Genomic DNA, 19,204 nt, shown 5'->3' with positions numbered 1-19,204 from the left:
AGAAGAAGAGTGAAATGATAAGCAATCTTTATTTAAATGGTAAATTACATGTAATATCAACCAAAAAGGTTATGTTACTCACAGATTTGACACTATGATCCATCATGAAATGTAAAAGCTCTGAGGTCGCTCATGACCTCGGTAATATAAACAGGTATAATATATTCTTTTATCATATGTTACCAATCTAGTTATTGCCCACTACATAGTGTAAGTAAGAAGGGTCTTTAAAAGAGGTGTAGGTTAAGACAAATATGGGAATGGGGTTTGCCGTTCTATTTGCACCGATAATAGAAACATTGTGCTGCCTACACTTTGGGCATACGTACTCAAAACAAGAATAAAGCACTGTAATACACCAGAAATGTTTTCCCCTCATACCTATACACACAACACCATAAATATGTACAATGCTATTTGACTATGGCTAAACCGATATACTTGCCTAATATTAATAACTCGTATCTGATATCGATAAAATCAATAAAGCTGTTCTTTCCATCAGATTGCTGCAGGAGAATGTATTTGTAATTGGTTCTATAGATGTATAGTACACTGGGGTCAAGTGTACGCTTTTCCAGGAGTGGCTTAATCCACAAGGTTTTTAGGTCTTCGGAGAAGGTTTTTTCTTGAAAGGAGCTGCTGAGAGCCATTTGAATGGACAAAGAGGTTGATGGGAATGACAGGAGCTTTGTGACAGCTGCCGGGTAAGGGTCAGATAGTAGCTTGAAGTGAAAAGGTAAGTGAAATCAGGCTAAGATGGCAGAGAAAATCAGTGAAATGTAGCAGAGGAGTTTGGTGTATGAGAGGTTAAGGAAAGGATTTGAATGTGAAACAGAGTGGTAAATTCTTTGGATAGGTGACATCTGGGATAAGTTGCTTTCTGATGGAGTGGCAAACCATTGTTACAGAAAGGTTGAGAACTGAATCGGCTAAGTTTGCATCAGGCTTGTGGAATTCTAATTTTGGAAAAATGCTTTAAAGGATAGCCAAAATAAATAAGATAGATGGTGTAGTACTTCTTCATTGTTCAGCTTTATGTTGTGGTAGAATCCAAATTGCTGTTTGCTATGAATTTGTTCATAGCGCCAGCGCCGTTTCTACTTATGTTCCAGAATACAATTCTTTTTTTTTAGCTAAGAAGGTCTTTAGTATATCCCTTGACACAAGGCAATACTCCAGGGCGTTTTGATTAATGGTTCAGTATTAGATCTATTTCATCCTTTTATAAATATTCTGCATATAACCTACCCAACAAAAGATTACTTTCTAACATCAATGTGTGAGTGGAACAGTTTAAATAGTTCCCTCAAGTGAAGTGAATCACTTCTTTTCACTCCTCAATACTGTCTAATCCTGAAGGGAAAAAGAAGGAGTGTTTTGGATGTCACATTAACAAATTCTGTGGAGTACCCAGAATTGTTGAAGATTAAAGCCTTACCATGCAGCACATGTATGGGCTGAATGAGTGCCAGACATGTGAAACCACTTTTGTTGGCTAAAGACCATTAGACCAGTTAGATTCTGATTATTTTGTAGCACTGAAGCTGATCTACGCTGCCACCACCACTGCTTTATTGATGGAGTGGTGTGTTTCAGGACTCACATCTGAGAAAGATTTTTCAAAACCATTTTGTCATAAATTTAAATTGACATTTTAGCATTAGATTGCGTTTTACTGGGGAAGGGGGATAAAATAAAGGGACATTAAGTGTGGTAAAATGGGGTAAAAGAAGAAATGGCAAGCAATGACAAGGATAAACATCTCAATTTTACTCCAACTTAACTTCAGTTCGGTCTACAAATACAAAATGTGATGATTTTCAAGGCCGTTGGGAAATATTGGTTATTTATCAGAATTGAGAATCAAAAGGTAAGTGTCAGGAGTATGTGGTTTTATAAGGCATGGTAAAGCTTTGGATATATGCCAAACATAAATTAAATGACATGCCAAACACTGCCACAGTAGTCAACTTTCAACTACTGACCATACCAAAGGTACAGTAAAACAATTCTTTCCACACATCCAAGGTAATGATCTCACTTAGCCTGTGCAAACTGGACCACTGTAGCAGTCTACTGGTGGCTTCCTATAAATTATTTCAGACAAAGGTAATAATTTCACTCAAAGTACTCTCTACAATCACCAAGAATACATACCCAAATCACAGCACCATCTTCAAGCCGGATGGTTATCATTTAAAGCAGAGAACTCTACAAGTAATTCAAATCTATGAATGGCTGATGGCCAGAATCACTACATTAAAAACTGACACTTGCGCTCAGCTTACAAGAAACTCTGACTTGTGCCCAAAACTCATTATCCTGCATCACGTTTTTGATTCTTTCATTTACTTGGATCACCATGCAGCAAATCACCACAGAGGAAAATCTATCCAATCTCTCTGCTTACATTATTCAAAACTGCACTCAAAAAGGAATAATTACCTTAAATTACTTTTGCTACACACAAATCTCTTTTCTGACTTCTAAAATATGGAATTGCCTTCCTTTCAATTTTCAAAATCAGACTTACCAAAGTTTTTGGAAACAGCTTAAGGCTTGATTGCATACTCTTCCATCTCTGACTATTTCTCTAGCTAAGTCAGTGTGCTATCAGTCCCTCAGACCCAAGGTATCTCTGGCAGTGCACTCAAAAGAGAAAAGTAATTTAGAAAATTCTAATAAAAAAATTGTATGTCTCATGAATTACAAATAAAGAAGTTTTTCAAATTTCCAGATTTCTCAGCAAGAGGTTGTCACTTATTTGTTGATTCTCTGTCACCATCCCTGCAACTACTTGACATCCTAGTTTTCTGGTAAAACTTTGTAATTAACAATGAGATGTCTGCCTCTCATAAAACCTCCTATTCATCTATCAATATTGATCTAATTTCTGAGATACATTTTCAGAACTGTGTTCCCACTTTGAATGACAATATTCATTTTGACAATTTCTGCAAATCATACTATTGCTCTTAGAATAAAGGGTGGAAACGCCAAGATAACTATGAATATCTGTTGTCTTGGCTGTGAAACTATTTTGTAAAACTCGAGCACCACTTCTGCAAAAGAATACAGCTTTTTCATAGTTAACAGAATACTGCAGAATAACCTTTTTAAGAAGTTTCTTTTTGGGACCCTAATTCCTTGGCAGCATTCATCCCATTTCCCAGTCGCCATATTCCACTGATCTAGTTTGGCTGTCACTAAGCGATTTCAAGATTGCTTCAAGAACAATCAACTTCTTGAGCCTTTTGAAATTGAATTTAGGCAATGTATGGGAACAAAATCTATTTTGGAGACCTTAATGAACTTCTCCAGTCAATCTATCCCAACGGAGCTTTTGACATTTGACACCACAGATAAGATTCTAGCCAATATGCGTGGAGACAGTAGGGATTAACTGTATAGTGCACTGAAAGAAAAATTAAACTGAAACAAAATGGCCCGCCCCAAAAAATCCTTGAGGGCAAATGAGTAACATTCTGAAATCCACTCGATTGTGTACATAAATTTCAAGCTTCCATCCTTCTAAATTTACAGTTATTTTTTGTTTGGTGACTTGATTATAAATATTCGCATAGTTGGGTGTATTAAGTTAGGCACCGTAAAAACTCATTAAATTGTATGACTTTTATAATTGGAGGAATACATTAATTTGTGGTGAAAGCATATCATTCACACACGCTTTATTATTTCCGTCCAAACTGCCTCGCATTAAATCTGTGATGTGTACATACATAAAAAAACACAATTTATGTTGTAAAGTTCTTTTAAAGGAGGAATACAGCACGATCTGATGCAAATGAAGCCCCTATTAAAACAACTGACCAGACTGTTCCGGTGCCTTAAAGCTCAATTTTAGTGCGTCACGCTGTAATTCAAAGACCTTCTTTCAAAGATGCTACTGAGCGTAAGAAGAGTCAGGTTTCTAATAAAACTAGGGAAAGCAAATAAGACTGCCTCAGTTACAGCAGGTGGATGGGGGACACTTGAATGGATCCACTGTCTGCGCATAAGGAAAGTTTTAGGCTGGTGTTAAAGAACAAAAAACAGGACTAGCTCAAAAGATACTAGTCTACTGTTTCCATACTACCAAAAATGCTTAAAGGAAATTTTGAATGTTCGTAAATGCTGCATTTTCAACGGTTGTCCATGCGTGAAATGTCATTCTGTAAACTACACATTTCCTATGTGAAATATGGCTACCTTCCACAAAAAATACCTTTAGTCAAGGCAAGAGTAGGACCACTGGAAATGAAGCATTAATTCTACAACAAAATCCCTCAAGTTTTGAAACTTTGTAGATAATTTCTCTAATTTGGTCAGAAGTAGGTAGTTGCTTTGTAAACGTCATATTACAGAAAAATAAGACATGTAAGCTAATTACAAGTCAATAAACTAGGGTTCAGTCAATTTCCATGCTTACCAACAGGAAACAGTACTTTGCTTTTTATTACCTGAAAATGTGAGTCTTTGTGAAAAAGTTGTTTACCACTGAACTTTCGTAAGGCGCATAGGGATAATTCTGAGGTAGAAATTTTGTTTTACGGAGAGACATCAGACAATCACAGAGACATTAGACAAGATAATGGGGCTCTCCTTGGAAAAATGTGGAGAGATATCCTTATACATTAAGTCAGTCAGGCACTTCACAAGTATACAAAAGCTACTGAGTGAGTGTATCTGCTCGCACAACCCCCAAACTTCACTTAGTACTATGCAGGCTGCAGGGGCCTTCGCTATGCGCGTACAGAGATGGAGATAAGAGCAGCAGAGACTGTAACTCAGTAGTGAATATGGCAATCCACTAGGGCAAAAACTGGCAGTTTTACATCTTGTTCTCTTTTTATTCATTAAAAAAGCAGTCAGGAATGAAATGAACGACCATTTACCGGTCATTGTCATAACTACCATGGCTTAGGTACTGACATCTTCACGATCCCATCAAAAACATTGATGGCCCTCTAAGGGAGCAGGAACACTCAAGAAATCACAGTTTGAACAAGCAACAGAACAGGGAAAGGTCTTGAAAACGTGGAGACTCACAAACAGTAACAACCCACTGGGGGGGGGGGGGGGGGGGTGGGGGGAGTCAGAGAGCACTGTGAATGAGCAGGAGATCTTGGTACAGAGAACAGGAGATGTTTTTAGCGTATTTCGCCCCATACATTTGCAAGCAAATATGAGTGTTTTTTGGGAACAATATTTCTGACAAATGTGTCTCACCTGGTGTCGAGAATAAGGTAGAGGTTGAAATACCTGCAGAAGCACTAATGACCAGACTTGACACAAAGGGTCTGGGGTTGCTTCTGTTCCATTTCAGAGGGGATATGTCTGGCTGTTCAAGCTAGAATGTTCCCACTGGAGGAGGACTTGGCTGCATATGGCTGCTCCCTGTCTGGAGAGGCGCAGTGGGCAAACAGCGATGGACTGGAACGTGACCAAGCAATTGTTAACCGCTGAACTTTTTACAAGCTTGCCATCCATCACCTTTTGTTGTTTCAAAGTGAAGCCTTAAGGGTTATTTGTGTGCCCTGTCATAGGCACAGTGCTCACTATGCCATAGGATCCAAGCAGCACCTCACTGATGGAGCCCAACAATGCTCACATCGATCAGATGTTTGCTTGTGTTCCCATTCACATGAAAGGGTGCCCTGGAAGCTCAGGCTGGGCGGTTCCTACTGGAGCAGGCTCAAGAGTGATTTGCACATGGTTGCACTCCGCATGATTGGCGCAATAGGCAAAAAACCAATGGACTAGAATATGGTCTCGTTGTTGCCAGGGGCTGATACCTATGCAAACATTCCACCCATCACATTTTGTTATTTAATACCCAATTAATGTGCCAGGTTCCTTCTGTATTGTTGCTGGTTAACAACTTCTTGCATTGTGGCTTTTGCTTTTAAGGATGATGCCGGTGTTGTGTTCTCTGAACCTACTGAGGTTACATCCAGTAGATTTGCCTACGCATCAAAAGGAAATTTAACTTTTTGGAGATGAGCTCACTTCCAGGGCTTTCTTCTCCGCATTAAGACAAATACTTTGCTAGTCAGTTGACTGGGCTTTGAGATTGAGTTCAAGACATGTTTCGTCCTATCAGTTGGCTTAAAACCCCGCCTCAATTTCAATAAGTCTGGCTTGAAAGGAATGTTGTATGTCAATGCTAAGCATCACAAGTAAGTCGCATGGGAATAGATATGTATTTGAATGGAAGCAAAGAACTATAGAATAATATTGGTGTAGGTTTAAAACTTAAGTAACAGTTGCACTGCTAAGCCAGATTTTTAAATCCCTGTAATTTAATGTCCGCCCTCCTCCAATCTATGCTGTTGCCAGGCAAAAAAATTAATTATTTAGTTAGCCAAGACTATTTAATAGCATTCCAATGTTATGTGGGTGCCCCTTAAAATTTAAACGTAGGCAGCTGGATAAAGAAAATGATCACAGCTGCGTGGAGGGCAAGCACTTTTTTTTGTGTGGAAGCACACAACTTCTGTCCAATCAAAACATGTACTCCTGGTTCCCAAAATGTGGGGAAGCCAAAGCCCACCTCTAGTGATGCTCACATAATTGTCTTGGCACAGCTGGGCTCTCAAGGTGGGCCATAAAAATGACTGAGTTACAGGGAATACTACAGACATTTGTCAGTGTTGTTCAGGTTGGGTCATTGTGAGATGACATTTGTGATTCTTCTACCCGGTCTAGTAACAGAGTTATCTGAAGTGCCTTTCCCTGTCATGGTAGGGAAGTCATACCTTCTAGTTATATGGTTAGAAGTGCCTCCAAACTGTGTGATCTAGGGCTTTCTTGAAGGAGGAACTAAGATGCTGGAAGTGTGCCTTATTTTGGAACTGTGTTATAGTATTTGAACCTTTATTTGAATGCTTGCAGATATTTCTCATTGGCTTTGAGAATGATATCAGCCGTATCGAAGATATACATCAAACTCAGAGAGAAAGTGTCTGCCTTCTAGTGGTCTTGGCACCATTATAAGGTAGATTCAGCAAACTAGAATAACACGTCATTAAAGTGAAATGGTGCACAAATTAGGTTTACTAGATAATACACAGGAATGTTAAAGTTGCTTTAAATGTGAATACTCAATATACTCTGCAGTGGGTGCAAAGTTTGAGATGGTGTGTGAAATGCTACCAGTTCCTTCATTGTACTAAATGATATACATCTGTGCTTGAAATAAGCAGGACTTGGAAGTCAGGCTTTCAAAAGTAGTGAGAGAGGAACTGATACAGACCAGCCAACAACCTGCACAACTGTATCATCTTGTGAGGGAGGTGTAGGGACATTGGAGGGTGAGGGTGAGGGTTTTGGGGGTGGGCTTTGAGCCTACCACTGCAAAGCCAGCCATGAAGGGGCAATGGAAAAGTGGGCCATACACTACATCTCCCAATTAAAAAAAGAACACATGCAATGAGTCTGACGTTGCAGCTAAAGTCCTGCTGAGATATCAAACCACTGATAGAGCCTCAGCTGTGCAGAACCTCCACACACAAGCTGAAAACTCACTCTGTGCAGTGGTTTCCAGCTCACTTTCTCTTTCTCTGTGTGATATCAACTTTTCACTGGATGACAGTGCGAAGAGAGGTGATATTGTGCAGCACAGCATAGTACTGTGTGAGGTGGCTGGTCTGAGATAAGGTGAGTACAAAAGAGGAGATAGCTGAAATGGGCACTAAATGACCCCTTTTAGGTGGAGCCTCGACAGTGCTTGCGCTGTCTGCAAGACCTGGTGTATCGCTTTTGTGGGCTTTTGGTACACCCACCGATTGCTATTGGTTGTTATCTGTGGCATTCGGAAATGCAGGGTTGTTATTGGTGCATTTGTGCACATGTCCCTCCTTTGTGTGGTGAGTTCCCTCCCTGGCGATTTCACTAAGAGAATATTTTTGTCTGTCATCACACTGGACAGCGTGTGATAGCCCCTACTCCCTCCTCCCATCTGTTTTTGTTGGCCACTACTCATGCTTCCTCCTGGCACAGCGCGCACGAAGGCCCCTCCTGTGTGGGCATCGCAGCCTCAGGGTCCTTTTGGCTGTCCAGCACTTTTTCTAAACAGTTGTCAACACTCGCTCCCTCCTTCCTGCGTGCGCCTAACTTTTTATACACCACGTACGCTTGTTTTTATTGTGCCTGGTTCCTTTAAGGAGGTAGAATGTTGTGTGCTCCGATTTCAGAATTGCTGACACCTCAACCAATCGTGCTGTGCTATACGGAATTCCGATGTGCTCATTGGCTGGGAAGTCCACATGTGCCTCTCTAATATGTAAACACTGATAGCAACTGATGACCACCGAAACCAACTGAGCCTCAACTCTTCAGTAAACGTGGCAGGGGTAGGACCTGTGGTAGCGGCCCGAGCAGATGACTACTGTCAAACACGACAGGGCGGGTTGCTGGGTAGAGCCGGTGACCACATAGAATTTTAGAGCATGGCTTGCTGTAGCCTGTGAGAGATTATGTGACACCGGTTCAGGTTTATCCAAGACCCTTAGCCGAGAGATTCACTGCCCGGGTTCATTCACAGCTAACAGTCCGACCCGCTGTTCTGTTCCCCAAAAGGAATACTATTGCTTGCCATGCTTTCATGTAGCCCCGGCCTCCCAATATCATATTCAACATCAGATTCGTGCTCTCTTTTTTTTAAATCAACGCACATGAGATCAGGATAGGCAGCCGGAATATTGCATCTCACTGAAATGTGTTCAACATATAACTTGCATCTTAATTTGTCTGTTTTTAGTGTGACATTCCCAAGCTTGGAATGCGTGTATATGTGACATTTATATGCCTTACGAGTGACACGTTCTAAAGAGCAGGGAAAAAGATACGTATCTAGTTTATCTCTCTCCCCATTTGGTCAGCAAAGTACATTCTGTGATGTTCCAAAGTTCTTACCTATGCTATGGAACTGATGTGCTCAAATGGAGCAGAGTATGGCTTAAGTCTGCACAGCCAGTCTGTGCGGGCTGGCACAATTAGGTACAGATGATGAATAAGTACATGGGCAAATGTGAACTATAGAGCTTGAGGACTTGCCTTACATGAGCCATGGAATTGCAGAGTATGCACCAGCTGAGAGTGAATCTATTATAATTACTGCAGGTACCCTGTGGTCCTTACTGGTCATTTCAGCCTGAGTGTCACAGACAACGGGAGAGGACTGAGGCAGCTCCAGACAGCAGGGATCGCTAGCCTGACTAAACGGCACTATGAAAGAGGATTACCTGGCACGGTCACAATGAGAGACTGTCATTATTGCAGCTGCCCGTGTTCTTGGTGGCTGTATGCGGGCGAGTGTCTGACTAGAACACACTGAAGGAGGAAAATGCTATTTAAATCTCACCGCAAGCTACAGAACATCCAAAACGCCACCGCAAGACTGGTCCTCAACCTGCCAAGACACTGCCACATCTCCCAGCACCTGCGCACACTCCACTGGCTCCCCATCGAAGCTAGAGTCACCTTCAAGATGCTAACCCACGCTCACAAGGCCGTCTACGACACCGGACCAGCATACCTGAACAGCCAACTCAAATTTCACGCACCCCAAAGGACCCTACGACCAGCCCAGCTCTCCTACGCTGTGGTCCCCCGCTCCAGAAAGACCAGTTCGGGAGGCCGCTCCTTCTCCTTTCGCGCGGCCAGAGCCTGGAACGACCTTCCGCTCCACCTCAGACAGACATCGTTTGCCATCTTCGCAAGAAACCTCAAAACCTGGCTCTTTGACAGACCCCCTCCTTGATGGACTGGAACCTGCAACCACCCCCCAGTGCCTTGAGACCCTTACGGGTGAGTAGTCGCGCTTACACCTGATTGATAAACTTTCTGAGCCACATTCATGACATCCTATCATCTACTAACTCTAAAAGGGACATTAAAAACGTAAAACTGTAGACTGGTTTTAAAATTAACTGGGCTTGCCTAATAAATGAGTCAACCTGCAATTACTACCAGTGTCACGCACATGGTTGTTTTTTGCTACGTGCAACATTGTATATGTTTTACACATTGTATTTTACTGTCGAAGATTGTAAGGGCATTTTTAATAGTATAGCACTGCTGTATTTAATTGCACATCAAAGTTATTACTTTTTATGAAATTACATGTTGAATGAAGTCTGCTGAATGTGCAGTGTTATTTAATAACAATGTACATAATTTAGAGCATTGATATCTTTTATGCAAAACTGTGTCAAAATACCCAGATAATATTAAACCACTTTGCATAAATTGCATTATTCGCATATTATGTGCCTTAATTTTGCACTTAATTCAACATTGCCTACTGGTGCCATCCACCATTGCGATATATTCAAAGAGGACTGCAAAAAAAGTTTACTTAAGACTACTTAATAAGTTTATGATTTTTGGGGTGTGAATTTGTAGCAAAGAGAAACATTGCTGCATGAGCTATGGGGTTGCCCTTTACTCAGATTAGGAATACTCTTGTAGAAGTAATAGCAGTGGTCTTAAACTTTTTGATTTTTTCGTATACTCTTGAAACACAACTGAAAACCAGGGATTCCCAAGCCATATCTGCAGTTTGTACTTCCACAATAATACTAAGAAAATATGTCTTCCTTTGGCAGGCCACTTACCCTTTCACCAGTATAAAACTCAGACTTACTTCACTTCAATACATCTATCATTCATACATCACGCTGCTCATCAATAAGCAGAGGGGAGTATATCAATATGTATACACACACACACACACATATATATATTACCTACTGGCGGTCGCCAGTAGGTAGTTATAGTTAGGACCCTGTTTCCATAGGAAAACCGCAACATTCTATTTTGAATAACTTTGGCGCCGGTCGACGAATCCTCGCCAAATTTTCAAAATAGGTGGGGCGCTGCGCTCCGCTCCTACCCTGAAAGTCTCGGGGGGATTCGTCAAGCGGGGGCTGAGATAAAAGGGGGGTCCCAAAACGCGTTTTTCCCATGCATTTTTCCATAGGACCTTTAGACACAGCTACAGCCCGAACGGCTGAACAGAGTTAAATGAAATTTTGCAGAGAGGTAGTCCTCAGGTCAAGGAAGTGCCTTTTGTAGGTTTGGTGTAAATCTGTTCAGTAGATTCTGAGAAAATAGCCTTTAAATCAATATATATATCTGAGCCAGCTTGCGGTGCGCTTACCGTGTGCTTACCGTACGCGTACGGTGACGTGCGCGAGCGCGATTCTGATTGGCCGTTAGATCTTAGTAAACATTCGAATCGGTCGAAACCAGGAAGCGGCGGCCGCCATTTTCTCTCTCGCACTCTGACAGGGGGTTGAAAAACAAAGGGCAAAAACATGTAAAGGGGCTGTTTAGACAGCTCCCAAGCACCTAGCCATGTTGAGGGAGTCCCCAACGATCCCCCCAAGTGAAAAAAGGCAATTTTAATTTTATCGAAAATTTCGCCGATTACGCTTACCGTATACGTACGGTAATAAATAATAAAAAAAATAAAAAAATATCCACACTCTCCCCACCCCATGTGCAAATGGTGCCCGAAGGGCATCTTTTGTACATGGCATATCACAGCAAAGCAAAACATATATTTTACCTGTCACAACGATGCTCATCATATGTCCTCCATGTGCGCACGGTGCGCGAAGCGCACCGCGTGCTCACTGTGCGCGCACGGTGCGCGCACGGAACGAACTGCGTTAAGTGGGCGCGCACCCCACGAATGGCGTAAAGTAACTTAGCATTTAAAAAAACGTACAAATTCACTGAAAAAACCATAGGTTTCACACACGTTATAGTTAGGAATTAGCATTTAAAAAACCTTGCAAATTCACTGAAAAAACCATAGGTTTCACACATGTTATAGTTAGCTGGACATTTTACTGATAAAAACCAATGAAATTCCCCCGTTATAGTTACTGTAGGCAACTATAACTCACGCGACCGTAATCCTCTGCTGATGACATATGTGTCTTTATGAAAAAAAAATATTTGTAATATATGTATAGCTAAAATTTAATGGAAGAAGACATGGGCAAATAAGTGTCTAAATACAGTATTAGCATCAGCAGAGGATTGCGGTCGCGTGAGTTATAGTTGCCTACAGTAACTATAACGGGGGAATTTCATTGGTTTTTTATCAGTATATATATATATATATATATATATATATATATATATATATATATATATATATATATATATATATAGTGTGTGCCACTACGCAGGTATATTTCAAGTTTTTTTTTTTAAAGTACTTTATTATTAGAAAATATATATTTACTTTTTGTGTCTTGTACCTCAATGCACATTAAAAAAACAAATCCAGTTTGTAAAACAACAACAACAATCATCGATACTTCCACCACATAATTGTTATTAAAAATACAAAAAGCACAAAATGTTACACCAAATATCAGAATAGAAAAGAGAAGAAAGAGAAAAATTAGAGGGTGTCCACAAGACAATACAATTTCTCATAAAAAAACTATCCCCAATAATGTCTAATTGGGGCAAGAACACTATGGATTAACCATATTTCATCTGTTGTGCCAACTCCCTTCACAGATTAGGAACAGAAAGCGTTGATGCATTTCAATGGTATTGTTCTAGTTTACACCATCTTTGTCAAGACCATCACAAAAACTCTCACTTTTTGTATATGATAAATAATATTGTACACCTTCCAGGCTTATCCCGTAGGGTATTACTGATAATCCTTGTTGTTATTCATTTAGGGTCTCTGAAACGTTTAAAGACTCCTTTGTAGAGTTTCCAAGTGAGGCCTATTTTCTTTTTTTTGGTTAATATTCATAGTTTTCCATCCACAGCTACCAAATTGTACCACACTCTTACTGAGCCTTCGTCTTAATATCTCGGCGCTTAATCGTGTACGACGCTCCGTTTCAGATAGAAAACCATAAATATTAACTATAACAAAGAAAATAAACCTTACTTTTAAGTTTAAGAAGGCTTTTGAAAAGAAATCATTGAATCTCAGTGGTTCATTTGTGATTTTGGGAACTCTACCAAAGCAGTCTTTAAATGATTCAGAGACCCTAAATAAATAACAACAAGGATTATCAGTAATACCGGACAGGTTAGCCCGGAAGATGTACGAAATTATTTATCATAATCAACGAGTGTGAGTTATTGTGATGGTCTTGACAAAGATAGTGTAAACCAGAACGATACCATTGAACCGCCTCAACGCTTTGGGTTCCTAATCTGTAAAGGGGGTTGGCACAACAGATGGAACATGGTTAATCCATCGTGTTCTAGCCCCAGTTAGACTTTATCACGGAAAGGTTGTTTTTATGACAAATTGTATTGTCTTGTGGACACCCTCTACTTTTTCTCTTTCTTTTTCTTCTCTGGTCTATTCTGATATTTGGTGTAACTTTTTGTACTTATTTTTAATATAGCAATTATGTGGTGGAATTATAAAATTGTTGTTTTACAACTGGAATTTTTTTAAATATGTATTGAAGTACAAGACACAAAAAGTAAATATATATTTTCTACTAATACAGTACTTAAAAAAAACTAGAAATATGCCTGTGTAGTGGCACACTATAGATATAAGAGAGTATACATATTGATATACTCTCCTCTGATTATTGATGAGCAGCGTGATGTATGAATAATAGATGTATGGGAGTGAAGTAAGTCTGAGTTTTATAATGGTGAAAGGGTAAGTGGTCTGCCAAGGGAATAACATATGTTCTTAGTTGAATACGAAACCCTATTCCTTTAGTTAATAAAGGGTCCTTCTCTTCTTCTTCCACAATAATATACATAAATACACAAACAGCTACACACTGGTTGACCTCATTACATGTGCGTTCTGCTGCAGCTGCATATTTAAACATATGAGAGCAACAACACACTGGTATAAGACCCATTTTGTATTCTCAAATCCTTACATAACCATGTGAAGTTGGAGCTCTCAGCAGAAGTGGTAGGACTTCGGTAGTAACTGGATTGACATTGAGCTCGGTATGAACAAAGCTGAAGACCATGCAAGGTCCTTGTGTCAAAGGTCACAAAGACTGCAACAGTTATTGTATGCAATCTAGGAGACCATGTACTTATGGTAAGTGGTACTCTGTCTTTGAAATATTACAGCTTTGCTGAAAATTCAAGCGTGCCTCTTTTCAAAACATGAAGTGTAGGTGATTGAAGTCTGTAAGTGCCTACCCATGTCGTATATACGTTATCAAACCATTACAACATTCTTCCTTAAACCTATCCCCAAGAAAATAGCAGCTAAAGGAAACGCAAAAAGAATTTATCATACACTAACATCTCAGCTATGTTTCTGAATGGGGGGTGCAAATATATAAATCTGAGATCTTATTTGTGAGAACGCGTTCATTATCCTTTACAGATTTGCACAGTTAGTGTGATCTGCTGGGTAACTTATTGGAAAGCTCCTTGATGCTAGAGAGGTGGGCTGTAGACAGCCAGATAGAAAACGGATGCTGCTGCATAAAATGCATCTCTGTAGACGAGAAAGATTGAAACTTCACCCTTTGCCTGGCCTTGTCTAAGACATTTTATTTACCTGTGTCCGGTTCTCCGACAAGTCATGGCCCTTGCAGACCCCTCTCTGATGCGGTCATGAGGCTCCCAGCCTCGCTCTCCTGCTTCTCTCCTTCACCGCGTAGTTCTCTTTTGCCTTTCAGCTCTCTTTTTACCTCTTTGACGTCTCTGATTTTTGCGGTTTCATTAGGTCGAGCCTGGTGCAGCGCGCATGCACTGCTCTAAAAAATGACCTCTTGGAATCACTTCAACTTTTCAGCAAACTCGTGCGTGTGGCTAAAAAAAGTCACACGCACGAGTTTGCTGAAAAGCTGAAGTGATTGGCCATTGCGTGTGGCTTTCAAAAATAGAAAGCCCACAATTGGCCAAAGAGGAGTGCATGTCCCGCCTTCTCTCTAAACGTTGACTCCAATGGCCTGGAGGTCTCGGCCGGGTGTTAGCTGCATTCCTTACATTCCTGTGAGTGCGCGTGCACCACTCGTTAATGTATAGGTTTTTGTGTAACTAGCACGTTGTGCTTTTCCAACAGTCGTATTGCTCCTTTTTGTAATGACACAAATGGGGGCATATTTTTATTAGATTATCCAGAAAGATCATGTTGGCATTTAATTTCACCCCTGCCTGAAAAGTGAACGTTATGGCAATGTATATAAATATGCAGTTGTTGAAACAATAATATGCGAAACTTATTAGGAAAGCAGAATTTTGTGTCTTGTTTAAATTACTCGCTTGAACATGTCAGTGTAAACGAGCCCCTACACACAGGAGTTATGGGCAAAAATTAGTTTTTGACTGACTGCGACTGAGCATTTCATGGACAGCCAATACGTAAACAGTGGATGTCATGCGTACCTCTGGAATGTTTGCTCTGGTCTACTATTCTTAGAGGTATTTAATCTGAGATAAACTTGTACATAATTTGGAGAACGGGCATTGCTTGCCTTGTGCTCTTAAATAATTACCATAGTCAGATGAGGTCTGTCTAGTGCACCCAGGCTTTTTAGGAACTTCAGCCTGGGCTTGTTTCTTGATAGGAATTTGTAGACCGCCATGCTTAAGATTTCTTTAAAATGCTAAAATGAACTGCAAGTACCGTAATGCAAAGTATTGTTAGTTGGAATGTCGACTGTCTGTAGGTGGCACTCGCCAGCTATGAGTCTCTTGGATCACTGCAATGAAATGAGAAAATCTTCCATTTTTGCAGGCTCCGAAACTCTGCTGCCAGGTTCCAAGTGCCTTGTGTGTTCTGGTACCTGGTGTGGGTGTTAAACGTTCATAGGCGGTGTCAGTAGTCTAGAATGTGCTGCAGGAATATTTATTGCGAGATGGAACTGCAGAGGCAGTCCATTCTAAGGCGAGCTCTGTAGGCAATGCCAAGTCCCCGGCTCCTCAGTACAAACAACTTTCTGTAGCTGTGGAAACTTCCCAATACTTTAAGACCGGTTGCTCAGAAGTCTGAATTTAAAAAGCGTGTCATGAAGAATTTGTGCATTTGAGGAATCAGAGGGATCAGAGGGATGCTTTTTTTTGTAGGCCTGTTTTTTTTTAATATACAGCTATAAAATGATACCTCCAAATGCAGTGACTGAAAGAGTTGGAATGGAATGGAATGGAATGGAAAGAGAATTTATATAGCGCGATGGCTACCCAGGGGCGTCCCAGCGCTGCAGAGGAGAGTAGATTGAGCCGGAAACGCTGGATTTAGTGGAGCTGAGGGAAGATTTAGGTAGAAGTTTTATTAAAGAGCCAGGTCTTAAGAAGTTTCCGGAAAGTGAGTAGATTGGATTCTGATCTGGTTGGGAGGGGGAGAGAGTTCCAGATCTTGGCAAGATTGTAGGAGAGCGACCGGCCTCCACATCTGGCTCTTCTGATGCGTGGTATTGAGGTGAGGTGGGAGGTCGCGGATCTGAGGGGGCCATTGGGATGGTAGGCTTTTACCAAGGGGTGATTGATGGAAGGGCCTGTTCCCCAGTAGGAGCGATGTGCAATGCACATGCTCTTGAATTCGATTCTAGCTCTCACAGGGAGCCAGTGGAGATCCTTCAATCTGGCTTTGACTGAGACTCGGCGAGGGATGTCGAGAAGGATTCTTGCCGCGCAGTTTTGAATGATTTGAAGTTTGTTGAGTGTGGACTGTGGGGCCCCAAGGTATAGGGCGTTACCGCAGTCGAGACAGGATAGAATTAGTCCTTGGACCATGATCCGTCTTGAGTGAAACGGAAGGAGAGGGAGGATTTTTCAAAGTAGTCTCATTAGCCCAAAGCAGGTGGCGGCAAGCTTGGTTGCTTGGTGGTTGAATGTAAGAGTTTGGTCCAGCCAGATGCCTAGACTCTTGATTTGTTCCTTGGGTTGTGGGGGGCTGCCTAAACAGAGGGGCCAGATGGAATCAATGGATTTCATGATGTTATTTCCAAGGAGCATTACCTCTGTTTTATCCCCGTTTAGTTTTAAACAGGAGCCTGACATCCAGGCGGCAACTGCTTCCAAGCAATTGTGTAGGCTGTGGTGGGAGTTGAGAGGTGGGTCCAGCGCAACCACTAGCTGTGTGTCGTCCGCATAGGTGACAATTTTCACACCGAAGGGGCGGACGACATCAGCTAGAGGGCTAAGATAAACATTAAAAAGGGTGGGACTCAGGGAGGAGCCCTGAGGCACTCCGCAATTAAGAGGTTTACTGGAGGAGGTGAAAACCTTCTCAAATACTTGGAAGGATCTGTCTGTGAGATAGGATCTCATCCAGGTGAGTGCTGTTCCTGAGATTCCTTTCATGCCAAGGCGGTGGAGTAGAATGTCGTGATTTACAGTGTCGAAGGCGGCACTTAGGTCAAGTAGGACGATGGCCGCAGACCCGCCACCGTCCAGGATCCTTCTTGCCTCCTCCGTCACTGCTATCAGGGCAGTCTCCGTTCCATGACGAGGCCTAAAACCCGTCTGGGTGTGGTCCAGTATATTGTTAGATTCTAGGAAGTCAGTCAAAACAGAGTTGACGTGCTTCTCAAGAAGTTTGCTGAGCCAGGGTAGAAGGGAGATAGGTCGGTAGTTAGAAGGATTGGTTTGATCGAGGCTGGGTTTCTTTAATAGAGCTTTGACCATAGCTCTTTTCCACAGAGGCGGGACAATGCCAGTATGGAGGGAGGAGTTGAGCAGGTCTTGGATGGCAGGTGAGATCTGACTGGTTATCGGGATAAGAACCCTAGGGGGGGCTGGATCGGTGGGTGATCCGGATTTGACCAGTCCCATAATCTTTTCTAGGTTGATTCGGTCTAGTGACGGAATGAGATTGAGAGCATAGAGTGGGACTGTCGTGGGGCCTATGTTGGCGGTTTCGCTGGGCGAGGTGGCGGAGTGAGAGAAAGAGGAGTTGATGACTTCTATTTTATGGTGAAAGAATTCCGCTATCTCCTCACAATGGGTCTGGGTATTGTTGTGATCCTTAGGGGTCTCGGGAAGTTGCAGGAGGGATTTAGCTATCCGGTAGATCTCCTTGGGTTTAGAAGCTGCCTTGTCGATCTTTTGTTCGTAATATTTGGCCTGAGCTAGTTTGATATTTGCTTTGTAGTTTTTGATAGCTGCTCTATAGTTTGCTTTGTCTGCCGGGAGATAATCGAGGCGCCATTTCCTCTCGATTCGTTTGCAGGCGCGTTTAGCCTCCCGTAGATCCGTCGTGTACCATGGGGCTGTAGGGTTGCCCCGCTTGGGATGGGTACTTTTTAGTGGGAGTACTCGGTCTAAGGAGCTGGTAATCCATCTGTTGTAATTCTCGTTGCCCTGGATGGGATTAGAGGCGTTGACAGGTTTGGTGCGCTGTACGATGTCCTGCCATTCAGGTAGGGGGATTTTGGACCAGTTGCGTGACTGTTGAATCGTCGGGGGTTTAGGAAGGGGTGATTGGGGAGGGTCCAGGTGAAAGGAATGAGGAACTGATCGGACCAGGGAAGGGGGGAAGGGTCTCCAACGTGAAGGTTGGGGCAGTTGCTGAAGATGGGGTCTAAGAGATGGCCTTTTAGATGAGTGGGCCCAAGGACACGTTGCTGTAGTTCGAGGGCCTTTAGGCTGGAGGATAGTTCTCTGGTGTTTGGGTCGTTCGGGTCGTCCAGATGGATGTTGAGGTCGCCCAAGATTGTAAAATTAGCGGAGCTAAGTGCAAGGTTTGCAGCTATCGGAGCAAGATTGGAAAGAAACTGACCTTGTGACCCTGGCGGGCGGTATATGAGCATACCAGAGAAGGTATGTGTGGGGCTGAATTTTATATAGAAAGGAAGACATTCACTGTCTGGAAAATGCACGGGGGTGCTACTGACTTCGTATCCGGTTTTGTGGATTACTGCTAGCCCACCGCCAATACATTTTTGCGGTCAAGGCGGAGTATTTGGTATCCAGGTGGAAGGGCTTGTACCAAGTAGGGTTCCGAGTGTTCCTGCAGCCACGTCTCTGTGACGAAAAGGATGTCTGGGCTTATTTCCTCTAGCATTAGGGAAATTTCCATGGAGTGTTAGGGGAGTGATCGGCAATTGAGCAGGAGCATAGAGTATATTCTGGGTTTCATTTTGGGATGGGGTGAGAAATAAAAACCGCACTGGTTGCAGGCGGGGTGTTTTATAGATGGGTCCCATGCGTGTAGGCAGGGTGACCCTGCGGCCTGATTTAGTTGATGAAGGGAGTGAGAACTATAGGTGAT

The 19,204-nt window shown here is 42.1% G+C and overlaps 1 protein-coding gene across 1 annotated transcript in view; it reads right to left on the bottom strand.

The window, feature by feature from the left end:
- Positions 1-19,204, bottom strand: part of VTA1 (vesicle trafficking 1) — a 341,069-nt gene that overhangs the window by 196,579 nt on the left and 125,286 nt on the right. The gene's annotated exons all lie outside the window — the stretch shown is intronic.

This window comes from Triturus cristatus, chromosome 6, assembly GCF_964204655.1.
Source record: "Triturus cristatus chromosome 6, aTriCri1.1, whole genome shotgun sequence".
NCBI classification, from domain to species: Eukaryota; Metazoa; Chordata; class Amphibia; order Caudata; family Salamandridae; genus Triturus; species Triturus cristatus.
The sequence above is the reverse complement of the archived record's forward strand: the minus strand, read 5'-3'. Positions and strand labels throughout refer to the sequence as shown.